This window comes from Heptranchias perlo, chromosome 5, assembly GCF_035084215.1.
Source record: "Heptranchias perlo isolate sHepPer1 chromosome 5, sHepPer1.hap1, whole genome shotgun sequence".
NCBI lineage: Eukaryota > Metazoa > Chordata > Chondrichthyes > Hexanchiformes > Hexanchidae > Heptranchias > Heptranchias perlo.
The window spans coordinates 20,295,647-20,310,309 of NC_090329.1; the positions used below are offsets into that span (position 1 = coordinate 20,295,647).

The following is a 14,663-nucleotide window of genomic DNA, read 5'->3' on the forward strand; positions in this document are numbered from 1 at the left end:
TGGTTTTATTAAATATATATGTTCTCAGTAGTGGGCTGTGCAACGATTTATATATAAGTTTGTGGAGCATCAAATGTTTGTTTTCTTTCTGGACATTAAGTTATATATGGATTTATGGCACCTCAATCTATATGTTTTAATGTACGTCAATCTTAATGGTGCATCAATTTATATGGGTTTACAGGGCATCGATCTATCGGGAATTACAGTGCAGCAATCTGTGGGGGTCTCGTCATGCAGCAATCTATAAGGGTTTATGGTGTAAAACTTGAAGTGTTACTTACAAAATGTAAATGGCACAAGTGAAGCTGGTTTGCACTTCAGACAAAAAAATACAGAATGGATTAACCCTTTCTAACTTGCATCTATCCAACACGTGTGTTCCAGAAGTTGCCTTTCCTTCGTGGTGCAAAATTAACGTGTGTGTGTGTGTGTGTAATATGTTTGTGTATGTATATATACATTTTTAAATGCTTCTTATTAAATACTTCCACTTTCAGTGGTTGCCTTAGATTTAATTTCTGGGTTGGTAAAATGATACTTCACACTCTATTTTAATACTATATAAGTGGCTCAATGTTACGTATGTCACAATGTAGATTGGCGGAATTGAATGGGAAATGGTCACTGTTCAGATGGCTAGTGACAGGAGAAGGGAATAATAAAGTAATTTATTTTAATTATATATCTTTAAAAACACTAATGGAGTTATATAAATTGTGCCTGGGTTAAGGACCCACTATCCCATTTTTTTCCCTGCAGTTCTTTAAATGAACCTGCAGGGATTGGAAAGACTAATAAAAATTGCATTGTGGATAGAATATTTTTTGTTTATAATTAGTCATCTACAGTACATTTAAAACTTTCAGTCCGCATCATTGTCTATCTGAACCGCTTGACTTCCTGTTGTTATGTCTATGTCACACTTTGTGTCAGCCTTTCCCATTACGAATTCCTGTTTCCACATTTATAATGGAAAAGACCTTTTTATAGATTCATAGAGTGATACAGCATAGAAAGAGGTCATTCGGCCCACCATGCCTGTGCTGGCTCTTTGAAAGAGCTTTCCAATTAGTTCCACTCCCCTGCCCTTTCCCCATAGCCCTGCAAATTTTTCCCCTTCAAGTAGTTATCCAATTTCCTTTTAAGAGTTATTATTGAATCTGCAGCCTCTCACCCATTCAAGCAGTGCATTCCAGATTTCTCCTTATCTTGCCTGTTTCCTTATTTTAATAAACACGTCACCTGCAGTCTGGCCATTGGGTTCCACAATTCTCTCAATGTTTTCTGAAATGTTTTTTTCATCTGCCATTTTTTCCCCTCTGTAACTGAAATTTCTAATGTCCAAAATAAGGCTTTAACCATAATGTAAAAAGTTTTTAAAAATTACATCTTTCATCAACGCAATTAAACTTATGAAAGGATTTGTTTTGTTTTCTTTTAATGTCTTCATTAAAAATGTTACTTCAAGGCTTCAGCCCCTCCTGAAAGCCTGGGCTTGGAGTTTATTGCCCAGAACTGTGATGCTCGGAGGTGAATTTGGATTTTTGAGTCTGAACATTTGCAGTGTACCTAATTTCCCAGGGTGCATTGTTCAGTTCACTATAGTGAGGATTTTTTTAAATCTTCAGTTTCTAGCGATTTCTGCTCAAAAGTTGTTCAAAATTATTTGAAGAAAAGTTGTAGGACAAATTTCAAAAACTTTATTGAGATAAAATTCATAGTTTTATAAAAAGAGAGAGAGTGTGTGTGAAAGAGGGGAAAAAATAATTGTTCTGATTACACTCCTGTTTTAGCCTTTGTTTTGTGTTCTATAAACTTGAGAAATGGAGAGACTGGGTTTATAAAGAGGGGTGAGGGGGATTAAGAGAGTGTCTTCATGTAATGTAACTTCAATTTTGAAGCCAAATAATTACCTCACCTGTCAAAAGCAAAATACTGCGGATGCTGGAAATCTGAATTAAAAACAGAAAATGCTTGAGAAGCTCAGCAAGTGAGGCAGCATCTGTGGAGAAAGAAACAGTTAACATTTCAGATCGAACACCTTTCCTGAGTTTTGTTGACAACTGGATAATGTGTGTGTGTGTGTGTGTGTGTGCGCGCGCGCGTGCGATTGAGAGAGACTCGCAGTTTCTTTCCTCATTACAATTTAATTTCTTTTTAAAAAAGAAACACAAGTTAAATTTTGAAAGCAAATAAAGAGGGAATTGGATAAGCAGATAAGATAGGAGGGGGAGATGAACTGAGTGAGGGTGAGGGGGACCAGTCACTTCCATACCAGGCGACTCCCGGACAATCCGGGAGGGTTAGCAACCCTACCTACAGCTGATAGTGGAGCTGTTTCTCTTCCATACCACCCCCACTTCTCACCTGAAAGAAAAGAAGAAATTGATGGGGAGAGAAGCAAGAAGAGTTAAGGAATGAGAAGCATAAAAGAGAGACAGAGCTAGAGGTGGAGAGACAAGTAAGAGAGCGACCATATTCTCTGACTTATCATGTGCAATGCCACAGAAGGTCGATTTGGTAATATGTTAAAAATCTTATTAGTGGCATTGGAGGATTTTTTGTAAATAAAAGTTGTATAAATACATCTGGGTGAAGGAACATGGACCATTAACAAAGTAAATGTTTTTATTCTTTGTAGTTAGCCCAGATTATATTCTATTCACACACAGACTGTGCTGTCCATAGCTGATCAATAGATGGCAGGAATGTTCCATCTCTTAAGATGTTAGTGTAATTCTTGAAAGTATTGCTGATAAGTTTTACACAATGTAACAAGACTAAAAACTTTGTAAAGGAAACATCCCTTGCCTCTTCCACCTTAATAGTCTGTCCTTGTTCAATTTTTGTAACCGTTTTACTTGACTTCTTTGAAATATATCAACAACACATAAGATTAAAGACTATTATAACGGACACTGAAAAAAAATGTTATCATAAAAAGCTGCAAATTTGAGGTAATATTCCACGTAGTTAACTCAAGAAATGTGGCAGCAGGAATTACGTGCATTGACCATTTGGGTATTGAGTCAAATGTAAGTTCCTCACTACTTCTGCACGGACATCAAAACAACCATAGAAATGGAACACATCTGTTGTAAATTTAAGCTCTTTTTTCTTCCTTTCTTTCTCGCTTTGTTTCCCTCTGGCGCGCTCTCCACCTCTTTCTTGCACTTACTTGTTGGCTGTGCTTTGCTTTGTCACAACTCACTCGGTAGATTTTATCCCTGCCTCGATTGATCTTAGAATTTTTTTTTATGCTGCCATTCCTAGTACAGGTTTTTCACTTTCTAAATGCGACTGTCTGTTCCAAGATGAGACGGATTGAGTTCCAAGTTTCATGTTGCTTCTAGTTGGTATAGGGCAGGATTTCTGAAGCTGAAGCCACATATTGATGGGTTAGGAGTGCAGAATGTTAGCTAATGGAAATGCATGAGAGGTAGTGCAGTGTTCAAATCTTTACATGGCCTCGCCCTTCCCTATCTCTGTAACCTTACCCCTGCACGCCTCCAAGAACTCTGTGCTCCTCCAGCTTTGGCCTCTTGTGCAACTGCCAGTGGCTGGAGTCATACCTAGCACAAAGGAAGATGGATGTTGGAGGCCAATCATCTCAGCCCCAGGACATTGCTGCAGGTGTCAGGGCAGTGTCCTAGGCTCAACCATCTTCAGCTGCTTCATCAATGACCTTCCCTCCGTCATAAGGTCAGAAATGGGGATGTTCGCTGATGATTGCGCAGTGTTCAGTTCCATTCGCAACCCCTCAGATAATGAAGCAGTCCGTGCCCACATGCAGCAAGACCTGGACAACATCCAGGCTTAGGCTGATAAGTGGCAAGTAACATTCATGCCAGACAAATGCCAGGCAATGACCATCTCCAACAAGAGAGAGTCTAACCACCTCCCCTTGACATTCAACTGCATTACCATCGCCAAATCCCCACCATCAACATCCTGGGGGTCACCATTGATCAGAAACTTAACTGGACCAGCCACATAAATACTGTGGCTACAAGAGCAGGTCAGAGGCTGGATATTCTGCAGCGAGTGACTCACCTCCTGACTCCCCGGAGCCTTTCCACCATCTACAAGGCACAAGTCAGGAGTCTGATGGAATACTCTTCACTTGCCTGGATGAGTGCAGCTCCAACAACACTCAAGAAGCTCGACACCATCCAGGACAAAGCAGCCTGCTTGATGGGTACCCTATCCACCACCCTAAACATTCACTCCCTTCACCACCAGCGCACTGTGGCTGCAGTGTGTACCATCCACTGGATGCACTGCAGCAACTTGTCAAGGCTTCTTTGACAGCACCTCCCAAACCAGTGACCTCTACCACCTAGAAGGACAAGAGCAGCAGGCACATGGGAACAACAACACCCGCACGTTCCCCTCCAAGTCACACACCATCCCGACTTGGAAATATATCGCCGTTCCTTCATCAGTCAAAATCCTGGAACTCCCTACCTAACAGCACTGTGGGAGAACCTTCACCTCATGGACTGCAGTGGTTCAAGAAGGCGGCTCACCACCACCTTCTCGAGGGCAATTAGAGATGGGCAATAAATGCTGGCCTTGCCAGCGACACCCACATCCCATGAACGAATAATAAAAAAAAAACACTCCCTTCGCTTCACCATTGGAGGCCGTGCCTTCAGCTGCCTCGGTCCCAAGCTCTGGAATTCCCTCATTAACCTTCTTGGCCTCTCCACCTCACGCTTCTCCTTTTAAGACCAAGACTTTCGTCACCTGTCTTAATATCTCCTACTTGGACTCGGTGTCATTTTTCATTGACGCTTCTGTGAAATCTTGTGCTGAAGTCTCTTAAACCTACAATCTTCTGACTCAGAGGCAAGAGTGCTACCAACTGAGCCATTCAGCATAGCGTCAACGTAAGCTTCAAACCAATTTCCAGGTTGCGCTGCATCACTTGATTGAGGATGGTTATTTGTTTTGAAGATTAAAAGTTTGTGTACATTCTTACTTTGTCTGTATCTCTTGCATGTTTCCTTTTGTCCTTTTCTGCAGCTCTTTGTTTTCTGAACATAAGAACATTAAAAATAGGAGCAGGAGTAGGCTATATGGCCCCTCGAGCCTGCTCTGCTGTTCAATCATTCATGGCTGATCTTCAACCTCAACTCCACTTTCCTGCCCAATCCCCATATCCCCTGATTCCCCTAGAGTCCAGAAATCTATCTATCTCAGCCTTGAATATGTTCAATGACTCAGCATCCACAGCCCTCTGGGGTAGAGAATTGCAAAGATTCACAACCCTCTGCGTGAAGAAATTCCTCAGTCCTAAATGGCCGATCCCTTATCCTGAGACTATGGCCCCTAGTTCTAGACTCTCCAGCCTTGGGAAACAACCTCTCAGCATCTACCCTGTCAAACCCCCTCATAATCTTTATATGTTTCAATTAGATCACCTCTCATTCTTCTAAACTCCAGAGAATGTAGGTCCATTCTACTCAACCTCTCCTCATAGGACAACCCTCTCATCCCAGGAATTAACCTAGTGCGCCTTCGCTGCACCGCCTCTAAGGTAAGTATATCCTTCCTTAGAAAAGGAGACCAAAACTTTTGCACTCCAAACCCCTTTCTAACTTTCAAAACCTCCCTTTTTTGTTTTGTATGATCCATGATATCGCTGGCTGAAAAGGGTGAGGGAAAATCCTGATGGGAAGTGCTTGATTTGTAAGGAGTGGAATGTTTCTTAGCTGAGCTGGAATTCAGTTTGGAGAGCATTATGGGACTTCATGACCCCATTGCTAATAACCTGGAAGTCCCTAGTCCGAGGACTTGAAGTACACACCTTGGGTGGCTATTGGGATGCAAGGCTCGTGCCACTCGTGGCTCCCCAGGGATGTGGAAGTGACAGTTCATATCTTGCCATAATTGTAGGCAAGCTGGGCTAGAATGAACCCTCCGATCTCTGTGCTCCTCCAATTCTGGCCTCTTGCGCCTCCCCGATTTTCATCACTCCACCATTCGTGGCTGTGGTGTCAACAGCCTAGGCCCGAAGCTCTGAATTTCGTGTGTGTGGCTCTCTGTCGCTCGCGCTCTCTCTGTCGCTCGCGCTCTCTCCCCTCCTTTAAGACATTCCTTAAAACCTACCTCTTTGACCAAGCTTTGGTCACCTATCTTTTTTAATGTGGCTGAGTGTTAAATGTTTTCTGATAAAGCTCCTGTGAAGGGTTTTGGGACGTTCTACTACATTAAAGGTGCAATCATTAACTAAAGTTGTTGAGGTACCCGGGGTGGGTCAATGCTGACCAGGGATAACTTGATGCAGTATCGGTTCATAGTACATGAAACAAAGCACAGATGTTATGTGGGGGTGAAATTGGTCTTTGGCGGTGCACACAATGGCCGTTAGCAAATCGGCCACCTGTTCAGTACCTGTTGGATTCTCTTTTCTATTGAAGTCTCATTTTGCACTACAGCCAGAGACCAATAGAACCCCCTCTGTCTTAAACCCAACTTTGTAAGAATTTGGGTTTCATACAGAAACATGTTCTTCAAAATATCAAACGCACGTGACATATTGCTAACATTCCGTGTATGTCTCCCTTATTGAAAGGTCAGGCAGATAGCTTTTTCCTAGACTTTGCTGCTAGCAAATGTGCAAGAGTGGCCGACTGCGATTCACCCATGCTCCTCTGCTTGCAGTCAAGGGTTTTGCAACAGTGCAGTTGAGATTGAACTTCTCAGACAGGAAATGGCCGAGATGCACCTCTGCAAAGTCACTCTGCTGCACACCACGTTGGTGTTCCAACACGCTAAGCTACCTCTGTGTTTGATTAAGCTTCTCCAGCTCTACAACCCTCTGAGATCTCTCCGCTCTTCCAATTCTGGCCTCTTGCACATTCACAATTTTCATCGCTCCACCATTGGCAGCTGTGCCTTCTCTCGCTCCTTCTTTAAGATGCTCCTTAAAACCTACCTCTTTGACCAAGCTTTTGGTCACCTGTCCTAATATCTCCTTATGTGGCTCGGTGTCAAATTTTGTCTGATAATCGCTCCTGTGAAGTGCCTTGGGACACTTGACTACATTTAAAGGCACGATATAAATGCAAGTTGTTGTAAGCTAAAAATTTAATGTTGAGACTTAAAATTTCACCTCCCCTTTCGTGTCATTGGCATCTTCCCACCTGATTTTTTTTTTCTTTCACTTTGATTATAAAAAAAAGTCCTGCTGGCGAGAGAGGAGGAAGAGAAACCAGGAATTGGCAAATGAGTCATGCTCTCTGTACTCTGTGACCAGTGGATGCCCAAAGCAATTGGGATGGAATGGCAGAGTCCAAGCGGACTCAGTGACAGATCAGAATTGTTAATAAACAAATGATAGAGACTTTTGAATATCGATTAAAATAAAACAGTTTGCAAGTTTTGAAACTTTTCCTTCAGTATTCTATTCTTCCCCCCACCTTACCGACGACGACAACAACAACAACTTGCATTTATACTGCACCTTTAACATAGTAAAACATCCCAAGGTGCTTCAGAGGAATGTTATCAAACAAAATTTGACTCCAAGACACATAAGGAGATATTAGGACTGGTGACCAAAAGCTTGGTCAAAGAGGTAGATATTAAGAACATAAGAAATAGGAGCAGGAGTAGGCTATACGGCCCCTCGAGCTTGCTCCACCATTCAATAAGGTCATGGCTGATCTTCAACCTCAACTCCACTTTCCTGCCCGATCCCCATATCCCTTGATTCCCCAAAAATCTATCTATCTCAGCCTTGAATATATTCAATGACTCAGCATCCACAGCATTCTGGGGTAAGGAGCATTTTAAAGGGGGAGAGAGAGGTGGAGAGATTTAGGGAGGGAACTCCAGAGCTTAGGGCCTAGGCAACTGAAGGCACGGCTGCCAATGGTGGAGCGATGCAGTCAGCGAGCAGAGGGGGTGATGGGAGAATGGGAGTTGGTGCGAGTTAGGATACATACAGCAGAGTTTTGGATGAGCTCAAGTTTATGGAGGGTGCATGGCGGGAGGCCGGCCAGGAGAACTTTGGAATAGCTGAGTTTGGAGGTAACAAAAGGCACGGATGAGGGTTTCAGCAGCAGATTCCTCATCCCTGAATTCTGAGGGGAGACAGGCTATTTAGGCCAACAATATTCTGCATCGGCCATGAGGAATTTTGCAAAAGTGTATGCAAGGGTTTTTTTTTACTTTGTTAGCTGGGAATTTGCTTTATTTCCACTCCATGCCTGAAGCCCCTATTAATAATGACAACTTACGGTAAGTGTAGACTCCATTCTTCCACTCCCAGGCTCATTACAGGAGTAACAAAGTACTCAATTGGGCTAATCAAAATCACCATTGCAAATTTTAAGAAAATTATACCACAGCTCGATCTGCTGCATTCAGATAAATTGTGTGCATGACACTCCAAAGGCTGGCCCAGTAATACCAGCGTTTGGATGATCTTTATCCTTTTAATAACCGATCTGTGAAAGCTAGAGACAGTGATATTTCTGACCATTAACTTCATTTATTATTGTTCCAAAACATTCATCTTAAGACTACACACAGAGCAATACACGTAGTTCTACGTCTAGAAAACTCACGTGTAAAGAACTCCCCGGGAATCGTGAGCGATTGCCTGTCCAGGCTGTTCATGGTACCTTTCTTTTGAAGGTCGCTAAAGTTCCTAACTGAGTTTTGCTTTGTAACCATCTTTCATACTATTTTCTCTGTATGTTGTTGATACACCTGCTGTTAGCTATTTGTTGTGTATGCTTTAGATCTCTCTTCCAGTCTTTATTGCAAAAGAAATGTATTCTCTTATTTTCACTGGCAATGGAAATTCCTTCTTCACACGTCTCCCAACCCCGCTGCGATAAAAGCCTGCCTGGTACAGCTGTTGTCTCTCTGTGTGTTTTAACCTGACAGCCCTAGCTCAATATTATATAATTATATCTCCTATCCTTACACCTGCGCTATAATAATTTTATTCTAAAAAGCTCACACCATCCTCAATCTATAAATGTGTATTCTTTTCCACCCCTACCCCATTCCACAATTTTTTCTTAAACCCTTCTTTCCAGGAGGCGCTGAGTTGTACTAGGATATTTCCACAGGCGTTAGTCCCCTGTGATACCTCGGGGGCAAGTTACCATTCTTCCCGTGTGAATCCAGACAATGAGTGATTGTGGGAGGCTTCACAGCTGGATATGATCCTATCCAGCTGTGCACTTTCCAACAGTCATCACCGGATTGTGATCAGGAATTGGAAACCTGGACTGATTTTTCTCCATCTCTTTCTCCACCCCGCCCCCCTCCCCCTCCAATGATCCAGGGGTGTTGAGGTCAATTGAAGTTGCCTGGCTGTGATCATCGAACAGCGCAGACTCAGTCTGGAGCCTGGTAGCACTTCTGGTTCGACATGGGGGCAGTGTTTTTATTGATTGAGCTATCGGATTTTTATGAATTCATACATATGGAAGTGAAGTACTTGCATTATTCATAACTCTATAAGCCCATCTGCTTGATATATTGATTGCATTCATCTTGACCACGGGATCTGTTTATCAGAATCTGCCCATCCCTCTGTCCAGAATGGTGGCATTAGTCGCTATCACAGGAATTACTAACTTTTTTTTTTAAAAGAGTCAGTGGCGCAGATTTCTCATTTTAATTGGTGTGTGAAGTTCCCTGACATCGGGAGGGTTATCATGCCCTTCAAGTTGCACTCCCCCTGCCCTTTCCCCATAGCCCTGCAATTTTCTCCCCTTCAAGTATTTACCTAATTCCCCTTTTGAAAGTTATTATTGAATCTCCTTCCTCCGCCCTTTCAGGCAGTACATTCCAGATTGCTGCCTAAAGAAAAAATTCTCTGCCTCTGTCCTCCAATTACCTTAAATCTGTGTCCTCTGGTTACTGACACTCCTGCCACTGGAAACAGTTTCTCCTTATTTACTCTATCAAAACCTCTCCTAATTTTGAACATCCTCAAGGAAATCTTCCCTTAACCTTCTCTGCTCTAAGGAGAACAATCCCAGCTTCTCTGGTCTCTCCACATAACTGAAGTCCCTCATCCCTGTGCCTTCAATTATCTGCCTATACCTCAGGGCAGACCCAACCAAGCTGTTTTTGTTAGAAGCTGGGGTGTTATTTTTTTATTACATTAAAGTCAGCAGTTGTTCATATCTGAATCTTTTTGAAATGCATGTTTGGCAACACTGGAGGGGCTTGAATGGTAATTGTCCCATTTGGCTCGGTAGTTTAACTCAAAATGTTTCACTGGAGGTTGCTGGTAATTTATGTGTGTGAGGGGTTGGTGCTAACTCATGGGTGACAGGAGTCCGTTTCCTTATCTGGAAGTGAACAGAGTTGAGAGTAAATAAATGCAATTGGGAAAAATGTTGGCATTGGTTCCCAGCAGTGGTATCTGGTCTGGACCATGACTTCCAGCTCTGATTTGGAGAGCATGTCACAAACACTTCATTTACCGTTGATCTCTTTTTTAATGTGTGCAGTAAATTCTCATCTCGATAGTCTGAGCTGTTGTAACTATATGAAAACAGATGATGATTCCAATTAGAGCGTACATAAATGTTTAATAGTTTATATATTCAATAATTCAATAGTTACTGATCCTGAACACAGCAAAGAGTTGGATGAGCCTGTTAGTGCCTGTTTTGTTTCTGGTTATTTGTTCACACACAAGCGGTAATCCTACAGACACTATGAAGAACACAATGCCAGGTTGCTAAATCTGGAGTCCCCCTCGCTCTCTGGTTCCACCCCCCACCCCCTCGCTCTCTGGTTCCACCCCCCACCCCCTCGCTCTCTGGTTCCTCCACCCCCCCCCCCCCACCTCGCTCTCTGGTTCCACCCCCCCCCCCTCGCTCTCTGGTTCCACCCCCCCCCCCCCCCCCCCTCGCTCTCTGGTTCCACCCCCCCCCCTCGCTCTCTGGTTCCACCCCCCCCCCCCCCTCTCGCTCTCTGGTTCCACCCCCCCCCCCCCCCCCCCCCCTCGCTCTCTGGTTCCACCCCCCCCCCCCCCCCCTCGCTCTCTGGTTCCACCACCCCCCTCGCTCTCTGGTTCTCCCCTCCCCCCCCCTCCTCGCTCTCTGGTTCCACCCCCCCCCCCCCCCCCCCCCCTCGCTCTCTGGTTCCACCCCCCCCCCCCCCCCCTCGCTCTCTGGTTCCACCCCCCCCCCCCCCCCCTCGCTCTCTGGTTCCACACCCCCCCCCCCCCCCCCCCCCTCGCTCTCTGGTTCCACCCCCCCCCCCCTCGCTCTCTGGTTCCACCACCCCCCTCGCTCTCTGGTTCTCCCCCCCCCCCCCCCCCTCACTCTCTGGTTCCACCCCCCCCCCCCCCCCCCCCCCCCCCCCCCCCTCTCGCTCTCTGGTTCCACCACCCCCCTCGCTCTCCCCCCCCCCCCCCCCCCCCCCCAACCTCGCTCTCTGGTTTCTCCCCACCCCCCCCCTCGCTCTCTGGTTTCCACATCCCCCCCCCCCCTGCCCCCCCTCGCTCTCTGGTTCCACCCCCCCCCCCCCCCCCTCGCTCTCTGGTTCCACACCCCCCCCCCCTCGCTCTCTGGTTCCACCCCCCCCCCCCCCCCCCCCCCTCGCTCTCTGGTTCCACACCCCCCCCCCCCCCCCCCCCCCCCCCTCGCTCTCTGGTTCCACCCCCCCCCCCCCCCCTCGCTCTCTGGTTCCACCACCCCCCTCGCTCTCTGGTTCTCTCCCTCTCTCCCCCCCCCCCCCCCCCCCCCCAACCTCGCTCTCTGGTTTCTCCCCACCCCCCCCCACTCGCTCTCTGGTTCCACCCCCCCCCCCCCCCCCCCCCTCGCTCTCTGGTTCCACCCCCCCCCCCCCCCCCCCCCCCTCGCTCTCTGGTTCCACCCCCCCCCCCTCGCTCTCTGGTTCCACCACCCCCCTCGCTCTCTGGTTCTCTCCCCCCCCCCCCCCCCCCCCCCAACCTCGCTCTCTGGTTTCTCCCCACCCCCCCCCCCTCGCTCTCTGGTTTCCACCCCCCCCCCCCCCTGCCCCCCCTCGCTCTCTGGTTTCCACCCCCTCCCCCCACCTCGCTCTCCGGTTTCCACCCCCCCCTCTCTCTCTAGTTTCCACCCCCCCCCCCCCCCTCGCTCTCTAGTTTCCACCCCACCTCGCTCTCTAGTTTCCACCCCACCCCCCCCCCCCCCTCGCTCTCTAGTTTCCACCCCCCCCCCCTCGCTCTCTAGTTTCCACCCCACCCCCCACCTCGCTCTCTGGTTTCCACCCCCCCCCCCCCCCCCGCTCTCTAGTTTCCACCCCACCCCCCCCCCCCCCCCCCCCACCTCGCTCTCTGGTTCCCCACCCTCCCCCACCCCACCACATCCCATTATTTACTCGCTGTAGTATTTTTAATTGAGGAACTTTGGTGAAGTTTTATGTCCAGTCTTGTACGGTTACTTGAGAAGAAGAGAAAGTGACATAATTGATCAACTCTTAAAAACTGAAAAATATTTTCACCACATTGCACACGTGCAGCCTCATAACTCGGCAGCAAATGTGCTGGGAGGCCTGAGAACTTGATAGTTTTAACAGAACGTTTCCATTTTAAGGGGACAGTAATGGATACCCCATAGAATGAAGCTGTTGTCCTTACTTGACTCCAGCTCATTCTTCCCAGAAAGGAAAGAACAAAAATATTTACGTTGTCCAGTAGCCAAAAAAGTCAACTGTATTCCAGAGACGTTCAAGACTAGCCGTTGAGACTGTTGAAACGATCGCAGAATCATTTGCTGTAAGCTGTTTGGACAGATTATGTAACTGAAATGCATATTTAGGTCGTGTGTGTTATTCTTCAAGTGCGTGGCTTTTGATAGCATTGGGAACGAGAAGAATTTGTACTTGGCCATATTTGTCGTTTTTAATCCACGTACATTTCCCTGCTTGACCCAGGGTTGCCAACTCTGGTTGGATGCATTCCTGGAGGTTTCATCACATGGCCTTCGACTGCCTTGCCCAGTCAAACAGCCTTTCATTCTTGTTTCCAATTTTTTAATAGCTAATAAATGAAACTATTCGAAAATGGGGGAGAAAAACTTTTTTAATGCGCCTATGATTTTTCTCCTGAGTTTTTGCTCCCTGCAGTGTCCTGGAGATTAACCTTTAATTCCTGGAGACTCGAGGACAATCCTGGAGAGTTGGCAACCCGAGTCTGACCCCTTATTTGACGACTTTTTTCCCCCCCTCTCCCTTCATCTTTCCACCTGTTTTCCTTCTAACTGCACGATACCTTTTTGGGAATGAAGTAAAGCAGACAGTAAACCTAACAGACACCTAACAATGAAGTGTGTAAGGAGGGCACGAGTATAACTAAGAGCCAGTCTGTTCAAATGGTCCATTTTTTTTATTGGGAGTTCAATGAAAAGGGATTTGATCGAAATGAATGGAAAACATGAGTCCAAAGCACTCAAATCATTCTTAACTATAAAAATAAGACTCATAAAAGAGAACCCCAACCACTGGGTCAGATACCAGCCCTGAGGGGGGAACAAAATCACGCAATAGATTTGGATGGAGCCTTTGAGGCATTTGATCTCATCCTTCAAGAATAGCAACCCCCCAGTCCTCCCATTAAACCATGTAGTTGTTTTTTTTAAATGGGGACCAGTGTCCTCAAACGCTTTCTTTCTGACAACCCCTTCTGACACAACTGTCGTTTCATGAATTTATAAGCATGATGATGTTATTGGGCGATGTCTGGGGAAATTAAAGTGAGTGTTGGCATCTGTTTCTTGAAGTGTTTCTTGACAGGCGAGCATTATCTCATAGGCTCATATAAAAGAAGTGGACTCATGATTAATGAATTCCCGATTAAAAATGGTCCTGAACTAGTTTGATAAATTGTAGAGCACAGGAGTAAAACGCATAAAATATTGGCCCAGAAATTTCTGGAACGGGGTGCCTCGCACCGTCAATTGGATTTGTTCCTCTCACCCTTTTATGTTGTATTATTTTTACGCTGTAATTTGCTGGAAGTGCAAGCTGATAACGAGGGCAACGGGGCATCTGGGACCTTAGTGAATGACAGGACCGACAGTCTGATTCCTTAATTAATGAGATTTAAAGGTTGAGAAAGAAACAGAGGAATGACGGAGAAGGGTGAATTAGGGTCAAATCAGATACAGAAAGAGAAATAAAGATGGGGAAAGAAAGGTTGAATTAAGAGAGAGAGAGAGAAAAAAAAGAGACAGAAAGGAAAAGTAAGAAGAAAAAAAAATTTAAAATTTAAAAAATCTAGGATCTGCAGGAGTGAGGCTCCACAATTTCAACTGTTCCCTTTCTGGGTCTTCCAAGGTTGAATTTCATGTCGGGACCATAAATCACCTCATTAACAGGATCCTTACGACATGAAATACCAGCCCTAAATGTCTGCGGCGAGGTTCATTTGTATTTACAGCGCAAATGCAGCAATTCGCAGGGAGGTTGAGGGCGAGCTCCCGTTTTCATGAAGCTAATGGTGGAGTGGCGTGGATCGTCCAGCAGCTTATGGCGATTTGCACCTCACGGGGTATCTCTTCTTTGCCACAAGTTGTGGAGTGCAGGGGTGGGGGTGGAGACCGCAGTCCCCTGCGCGAGACTCCCAGTAAATGTAGAAGAGTTGTGGGCCTCTTTCCCTGTGCCCCTAGCTCTCGGAATACTGTCTTGAT

The 14,663-nt window shown here is 45.9% G+C and overlaps 1 protein-coding gene across 9 annotated transcripts in view; it reads left to right on the plus strand.

Annotated features, from left to right (window-relative positions):
- Positions 1-14,663, plus strand: part of dst (dystonin) — a 394,574-nt gene that overhangs the window by 85,920 nt on the left and 293,991 nt on the right. The window lies entirely within an intron of this gene.